This window comes from Rhipicephalus microplus, chromosome 9 (genome assembly GCF_043290135.1).
Source record: "Rhipicephalus microplus isolate Deutch F79 chromosome 9, USDA_Rmic, whole genome shotgun sequence".
NCBI classification, from domain to species: domain Eukaryota; kingdom Metazoa; phylum Arthropoda; class Arachnida; order Ixodida; family Ixodidae; genus Rhipicephalus; species Rhipicephalus microplus.
The window spans coordinates 97,441,175-97,449,591 of NC_134708.1; the positions used below are offsets into that span (position 1 = coordinate 97,441,175).

Consider the following 8,417-nt stretch of genomic DNA (forward strand, 5'->3'; position numbering starts at 1 on the left):
TTATGGGGGTGTCTCTTGACCGCCGCCGTCAGCAGGTTGTGCTCGTAACTTGCATCAGGACCGACGAGAAGGGAAGTACCGGCGAGACGGCGCAGAACAGCAAATCAAAAGAGTTTAATACTACATAGTTAGACCAAAGTGGACATTCAAGTTTACAAACAAAGGTAAGAAGCCGAGGAGCAGAGTTCCGGCAGAGTCTCAATCCAGACTGCTTCACCCAGTCTCTCCCTGCGCGTTTTTAAAGGGTTCCAGACGCTTGTGTGACGTCAGGCGCCTCCAGACATGACCAAATATGGATCACCTTGTGTTCGCACCACCTACCACGCCACTGGTCACGCCACCGATCACGCGACTGATCGCGCCACGGATCACACCACCGGCGTTCCCACACTCAAGAGCCAGGTGCGAATGAGCCATGAGCTCACCGCGTTCTCGCGCACAGCACATGACGACCTTCGCGGCAGCAGCGTCTCAGGTTCCTCGGCGTCTGGGCATACACTTCTGCGCCTCTACCCCTGATACGTTTACAGGCCCGGGAGCGTTCGCACGCTTTCCGTGGTCTTGCATTTGGGCCCAAAGGGGTTCGCGTAAAATGAAGCGTAACAGACTGCCCCCTCGCGGATGGAGATCCCGAATGGCAGGGGACAGCATCCACTGTCAACAGGGATCAGTCGTCGAAGCTCGTAGCCTTCTTAACCTGGAGCACGGTACGTGATACCTGGCTCTAGGCCCTGTTCCGTCTCGTAAGGTAGTTCCGCCAGATTTCTTTGATGTTGTCGAGGTTCGCCGGAGGCTGGAGGCGAACCATACAATGGAATCCAGCAAATGGCGACAGTCAAAAGTGGCCAAAGACAATGGTATGAGCTCCTTTCCGGAGCGACCCCGCAGGGGCTCGTCGGTGGGGCTGGTCGCCAGGCAGCTCCGGGTGGTGAGATCATCACACCCCACCGCTTCAGGTCTTTCATCAGCAAGAAGGGAAACCACAGGTTCTTCCGGCGTTCCTGCCAAGAGTTTGGAACCGACGTGGTGTCCGAAGAGATGCCAGATGACAACGAAGTCCTCTCTCTGGGAGGGCAAGATCCTCGCCATGGTAGAGCCGGTCGACTGAACAAACAATCCACGGGAAAACACAGGATAACAAAGCCACTGAAGAAGCAAGCGCGAGACACGTATCCACTGAGCCCCGCCAGGCTTACCTTAAACAGAAAAGTCTCAATCTTATTACTCGTACAAAGTACTAAACACACCCCTAATTTCGTTGCCCACCTAACGACGCACAGGTCTTCCAAAACTACGGAAGAAATAATAACACAAAAACCTATGTCAGGAAAAAAAACAATCGAGGCCAATTCATGACCTAGAGGCTTCGGCTTAAGCCATCGGCATTGCCATTGAGACTCCCCTTTTTGTACCGTATTTCGTATGAATACTGCTGCAAAACGAGGCTCCAGCGCAGGAGGCGACCATTTTTGGAAGAAGTGGACTGCAGCCATCTGAGAGGACAGTGGTCTGTCTCTATTATGAACCTCGAGCCTGCAAGGTAGCACGACAACTTTTGCACTGCCCATACGAGACACGCACATTCTTTCTCGGTTGCGCTATACGCTTGTTCTCGCACAGTCAGCTTACGACTGGCATAAAGAACTGGGTGTTCACTGTCCTCTCCTCGTTGGCACAACACTACTCCCATGCCTCGCTCACTAGCATCACACTGAACTATGAACTCTTTCGAATAATCAGGTGATTTCAGCACAGGTTGACATGTTAAGGCGGCTTTTAATGCTTTGAAAGCCTCCTCTTTACGGTCATCCCAGATGACAGTTTGTGGCTCAGTTTTCCGGAGCGCGTCAGTTAAAGCGCTAGCTAATTCCGAATATCTCGGGATGTAACGTTGATAGTAACCTGCAACCCCCAGAAATGAGCGGATATCTGTCTTTGAGCGTGGTTGCGGGAAATCGCGTATGGCAGCCACCTTGAGCTCAGAAGGTTGGAGGCGTCCTTGTCCGATTATGTGACCTAGGTAGATCACCTCAGCTTGAGCGAGTTGGCATTTAGGTGCCTTCACAGTTAGTCCCGCTTCACGCAAACGCGTTAGAACCACTCGCAGATGTTGCATGTGTTCCGACCAAGCGGACGAATATATCGCCACATCGTCTAACTAGGGTAAAGCGAATTCCCCTAGTCCTCGTAACACCTTGTCCATAAGGCTTGAAAAACAGTATGGTGCATTTTTCAAACCGAAGCTTAATACCTTAGGGCGGAACGTTCCCTACGGCGATATGAACGCTGCATATCTGCTAGCCCTTTCGGTGAGAGGAACCTGCCAGCAGCCTCGAACGAGATCCAGCGTGGAAATATATCGAGCTCCACTAACCCTCTCAATGCGCTCTTCAATGTTTGGTATAGGGTAAATCTGATCTTTGGTGATCGAGTTTAGCTTGCGATAATCCACGCAAGGGCGTAGATCTTTTCCCGGCACCTCAACTAAGATTAAGGGCGAAGTGTAATCGCTCTCACAAGGCTCGATCACGCCTAATTCCAACATCTTCTTCACCTCGGAGTCCATAATCTCTCGTTGGCGCGGTGACACTCGGTAAGCTTTGCTACGCACGGGTTCTGAGGATGTCAGCTCGATGTCATGAGTAACAACTGAGGTTCTTCCAGGCCTATCTACAAATAAGTCCTGAAATTCTTTCAGAAGATCCTGGAGCTCGATCTTTTGCTCCGGCTCTAACTGCGCTTTCGATATTAATTCTTTGATTAGTGGTTCACCATCCTCACCGTTTATGACTGATGCAAGCCCTGGAAGTTCAACTGGAATCTCCTCGGGGATGTTCACCATCATGCATACCACTGCTTCCCGTTCTCGGTATGGCTTGAGCAGATTGCAATGATACACTTGCTGTATCTTTCGCTTTCCGGGCAGGCGTATCACGTAGTTTGTGTCAGAAAGCTTTTCAACTACGTTGGCGGGACCTTCCCACTGTACTTCTAACTTGTTTTTCTGCGACGGTCGCACTATCATTACTTTGTCCCCGACAGCGAATCGACGGGTTCTGGCTGTGCGGTCATAGTACACCTTTGACCTATGTTGCGCTTTAGCCATGGCTTGCTCTGATAACCGTTGAGCGCTTCTTAAATGCTCCAGTAGCTTCAAAACGTACTCGACCACTACTGGGTCTTCGGCTCGGCCTTCCCACGATTCTCGAAGCAAGCGAAGAGGAGATCGCAACGAGCGGCCGTACACGAGCTCGGCTGGCGAAAACCCCGTTGCTTCATGCGGGGCAGTCCTTAACGCGAACATGGTAGCCGGCAAACATAGCTCCCAGTCCGTCTTCCTTTCGTAGCATAACGCCCTCAACACTCGCTTCAGAACGGAGTGGAGCTTCTCCACGGAGTTAGACTGAGGGTGGTAGACTGAACTATGAATTAGTTTTACTCCGCACCTTTCCAAAAACGTAGTGGTAAGAGCACTAGTAAACACAGAGCCTTGATCCGACTGTATTTCGGCGGGAAAGCCAACTCGTGCGAATATGGAAAGGAGCGCGTTAACTAGTTCCACAGAGCTAAGTTCTTTAAGTGGAACCGCTTCGGGGAACTTAGTCGCTGGGCATATCGCGGTCAGCACGTGGCGGTACCCCGACGATGTCGCCGGCAGTGGGCCTACGGTGTCCACTACGAGCCGCCGAAACGGCTCTGTGATGATAGGCACCAGCTTCATCGGCGCCCTCGACTTGTCACCCGACTTACCTACACGCTGACACGTGTCGCATGTCCTTACAAATCGCTCTGCGTCGCGGAAACAGCCTGGCCAATAATACTCCTGCAACAACCGTCCCTTCGTTTTCTTGACGCCTAAATGACCTGCCCAAGAACTTCCATGCGACAAGCGCAGTAAATCCTCTCGATAAGCTTGAGGCACGACCAGCTGATCAAACATTACACCCCTTTTGTCAACATACTTCCTGTACAGTATGCCATCCTTCTCATAATAACTTATGTTTTTCGGGGCTATCTTTTCATTTACCCTGCTCTGGATGTTTCGCAAGCTCGGGTCTTTATCTTGTTGATTCCTCAAGGCCATGGTGTCTACCATTAACAGTCGCTGTAAGCTTTCCGACGTAGGCGCTACAAGTAAATCTCTGGAATGCTCTTCCAATATTTCTGATGGTGCCCGTGCCGTAGCTTCATCCTCCACGGATGGGACCCCCTGCTGTTGTAACGCTGGCGCAAGTTCGACCTCTGCTGGGGAGTCCTGCGTCAGGCCGATTTCAGCTAAAGGGGACTCGGCAACTGCCTTCGCAGCGAGTTCCCGTGCTTTCGAACGCGTTAGCGCCATCACATTTGCCTCCCCAAACAGCTGCCCTCTCTCGCGCAGCATCTTGTCAGATCTATTCGAAAACAGGTAAGGGTATTGCGGAGGGAGTGCCGGCGACACGGCAGCTTCCGTCTCGAGCGTGCCGAAAGGACCTTTGATAGTTACCTTTGTGACGGGAAGGCATGCACTACACGACTCTACAGCCTGCTTGATCCAAGCACACTCACCCGTGAACATTTGCGGTTCAACGTACGAGCTGCGAACTACGTCCATCGTAGCCGCAGAATCGCGCAGTACGCGGCATGGCTTCCCGTTCACTTCAAGGTCGCGCATGTAAGGTTCGAGAAGCTTGATATTCTCGTCCCTACCACTAATGGATAGAAACACAACTTTTGGTTTCTTACAGTGCGCCGCAATGTGACCGGGTTTATGGCAGTTATAGCAAAGGAACGGTTTCCTCGCTTCTAGCTTCCTTTGCTGTTATAACGCAGGTTCGGTGTTCCGTTCCGACTCCGACGTATCTACGGTTCGGGAATTCCCAATTTGAGGCTCTTCCTTCGTTTTCACAGGCCCTCTCTTTGGCTTGAACCTAAAATCGGGACCCCCTTTTCGACCACTGTCACTGCCTTCGCGAGCCCGACGTGTGACGAATTCCTCTGCTAGCTCTGCGGCTCTGGCTACAGAGCTAACATCTGGCCTGTCTTGCACCCAATGCCTAATGTTCTCTGGTAACCGGTTGTAGAATTGCTCTAGTAAAAAACACTCAATAACCTTTGCGTGGTCACCGTAGGCCTTCTCCTCCTTTAGCCATTCCACCATGTTTGACTTCAGTTTATAGGCAAATTCAGTGTATGACTCACTCCTTCCTTTCTCCAATTCACGGAATTTCCGCCGGAATGCCTCCGCGGACAGCCTGTACTTCCTAAGCAAACTGGATTTTACTTTATCGTAATCGTCGACCTCCTCAGTGGATAAACGAGCGATTACTTCTGCTGCCTCGCCAGGTAAGAGTGTGAGCAAGCGCTGTGGCCACGACTCACGGGAGAACCCCTGCTTCTCACACGTCCGCTCAAAGTTCACCAAGAACAACCCAATGTCCTCTCCGAGTTTATAAGGGCGAATTAGTTCTGTCATTTTGAGCGATATGTGCACCCCTGCACTGTTTGCCTCGCTTCTCTGCCCTGCCGTTCGCACGCGCTCTATTTCAACCTCGAGTCGCTTTAACTCGAGCGCGTGATCGCGTTCCTCGCGCTCTCTCGAACGTTGAAACTCGAGTCGTTTTAATTCGAGCTCCCTTTCCTCACGCTCTTTCTCTTGCTGTTCTCTACGCTCCTCTGCCTGTCTTTTTGCGGCTTCCCTTTCTCGAATTATCTCAAGGCATTCCGTCAGCTCATCTTCCTCAGCCTCCAGAGCACTAATAGCCTCGATCAATTCTGGTTTCCGGAGTGCGTCAGAAACATCCAAACGCAACTCCTTTGCAAGCTATAATAACTCCGCTTTACGCAGCAACTTCAAATTCATGGCTGTGTTCAGTGCGACCTTTCCTACTGTACACAACTATCTTGCCGCAGCCCACTTTGGCGACAACAATAGTTCGAATTACCAGTTACGCTTCCCCACTGAAAAAGCCTGGCAAAACTCAGCAGACAAAGCCCCGCACTCACCACTCAACAGCCAAGAATTCCGCGTAGACCCTCGCAAACACTGCATCTGGTTGCGGCCTGGCAGACGAGACGGCTCGTGGATCCGTGTCGCAGCTCAGCCCTCGAGTCGTCGAAATGACTGCAGCATCCCACCGCTGCCACCAGTTGTTAAGGGTGTCTCTTGACCGCCGCCGTCAGCAGGTTGTGCTCGTAACTTGCATCAGGACCGACGAGAAGGGAAGTACCGGCGAGACGGCGCAGAACAGCAAATCAAAAGAGTTTAATACTACATAGTTAGACCAAAGTGGACATTCAAGTTTACAAACAAAGGTAAGAAGCCGAGGAGCAGAGTTCCGGCAGAGTCTCAATCCAGACTGCTTCACCCAGTCTCTCCCTGCGCGTTTTTAAAGGGTTCCAGACGCTTGTGTGACGTCAGGCGCCTCCAGACATGACCAAATATGGATCACCTTGTGTTCGCACCACCTACCACGCCACTGGTCACGCCACCGATCACGCGACTGATCGCGCCACGGATCACACCACCTGCGTTCCCACACTCAAGAGCCAGGTGCGAATGAGCCATGAGCTCACCGCGTTCTCGCGCACAGCACATGACGACCTTCGCGGCAGCAGCGTCTCAGGTTCCTCGGCGTCTGGGCATACACTTCTGCGCCTCTACCCCTGATACGTTTACAGGCCCGGGAGCGTTCGCACGCTGTCCGTGGTCTTGCATTTGGGCCCAAAGGGGTTCGCGTAAAATGAAGCGTAACAGTAGTCATTGCCGCTGACTGAAGCCTGAGCAGCACCTAGGCCCATGGCCGATAAATCCTTCGAAGCGGAGAACATGAAAAACGCGTCCGTTCAGAACGTCGTCTTCGTCTTTCTTCCTCGGCCACGACTGCCACGAGAAGAAACCCTGCCTTACCAAAATTAAGTTAGCAACTACTGAAAACTGTTTTGCTATGACGTAATCAAGAGCAAATTAAGGTAGCCCTCTTAGATTATCATTTTTTCTGAGGTGTATATTTATGAAGAAATGTTTAATGACAGCATAACGCTAAGCAAGCCCTTTTAGGTATGGCTAGATTTAGCCCCTTGTCACAAACATCATGACGGCTTTAAGAAGGTAAATACTTTTCTTTTAAATGATGATCACACCTGTTTTCTTTTTCATCACATACAATAGTATTCTTGTAGCAAGCTTTCAAGCTGACGGGTGGGGGCGATACCTTCCTCCCCAACAGAAAGCCATCTTCCATTTCGTCGAGGTTTTTTTTTAGCACTAAACCACATAACATTGTAGCGTTTTTTCTTTTTTTTCCGCTTTGGCTTTCCGTTCTCGCAATAAATATGTTTTTTTTTTTCAAATCCTTGTGCAACCACTACTATCCCCAGCGGCGTGAAATGTCCACGGTGATTGCCTCTCCGATTTTTGCTTTTGCAGATGATAACACTCAGAAGAACCGGAATGGCACGAGTGTCGGCAGTATTTTGTCTAGGGAGGACGGGGCGTAGGAGAGGGGGGGAGGCGAAGAAAAACAGTGTTGCATTGTGGAATGTGTTGCACCCCCCTTCCGACGCTCATGTTCGATGATGATGAATATGATGACGTGTCTGTGTATTTATGCATGTGGCTGAGAAGTTTCTGTCAGGCGGGCTCTTCTAACGTACCATTACCAAAAAACCGGTAAAACGAGAAAATATACTGCACAGGCGCCCGCACACATTCGAAAGTGCCAGTGCCAACGAGTACTTGCACTGTCCGGCGAGTACTAACAGCGACGGGACGTAACTGGTTAAACGTTGCAAAACTAAACCTTTCAAGTATGACGAGGTGCCATTGACAAATATATACGCACGCCAGCCGAAACGTCGATGAGCCCGCCTGTCGAAGGCATCTGTTCAGTTCATACAACATGGGTATTCATTTTTCTCTGGCTCGCGGCATTCCGCAATACCAATGCCGAGAACTAGAGAATTCGTTATGTAAAAAATTAACAGCAGCTCAAAGAAAAAGATTCGAAGTCGACAGGATTTGAACCTGTGCGGAAGACCCCAATGGATTTCTAGTCCATCGCCTTAACCACTCGGCCACGACTGCCGGGACGTGCAGAAGGGATTGGGTCACGCATTACCTGAAGACTTTCGCAATTTAGTAAGCACAATTGTTCGTGCGTGACGTATGCTTGGACAGCGTGCTGCACTCTCATCCTTCGCGTCAGAATTACTTCTCTGCCTCACAGGTACCAAACATAGCTCACTGCAATTGTGGTGAACACGTTCAGCTGAAATACAACATGCCACAGCATTGAGAGAGAGAAAAAAAAAGCTACGCCAGGTAGAAGGTGCATTTATTGGCCCTGTGCCGTCTGAGGCTTGTACGATAGGCCTTTCTCCATGCATGTTCTGAACAGCCAGACGAATTTCAACCACTTTTTATTTCTTTCCAAAGCACT

At 50.7% G+C, this 8,417-nt stretch overlaps 1 non-coding gene across 1 annotated transcript; it reads right to left on the reverse strand.

Moving 5' to 3' along the window:
* Positions 1-7,981: 7,981 nt before the first annotated feature.
* Positions 7,982-8,062, reverse strand: TRNAS-AGA (transfer RNA serine (anticodon AGA)). The gene has a single exon. It is a non-coding gene; the product is annotated as a tRNA-Ser (tRNA).
* Positions 8,063-8,417: the final 355 nt, after the last annotated feature.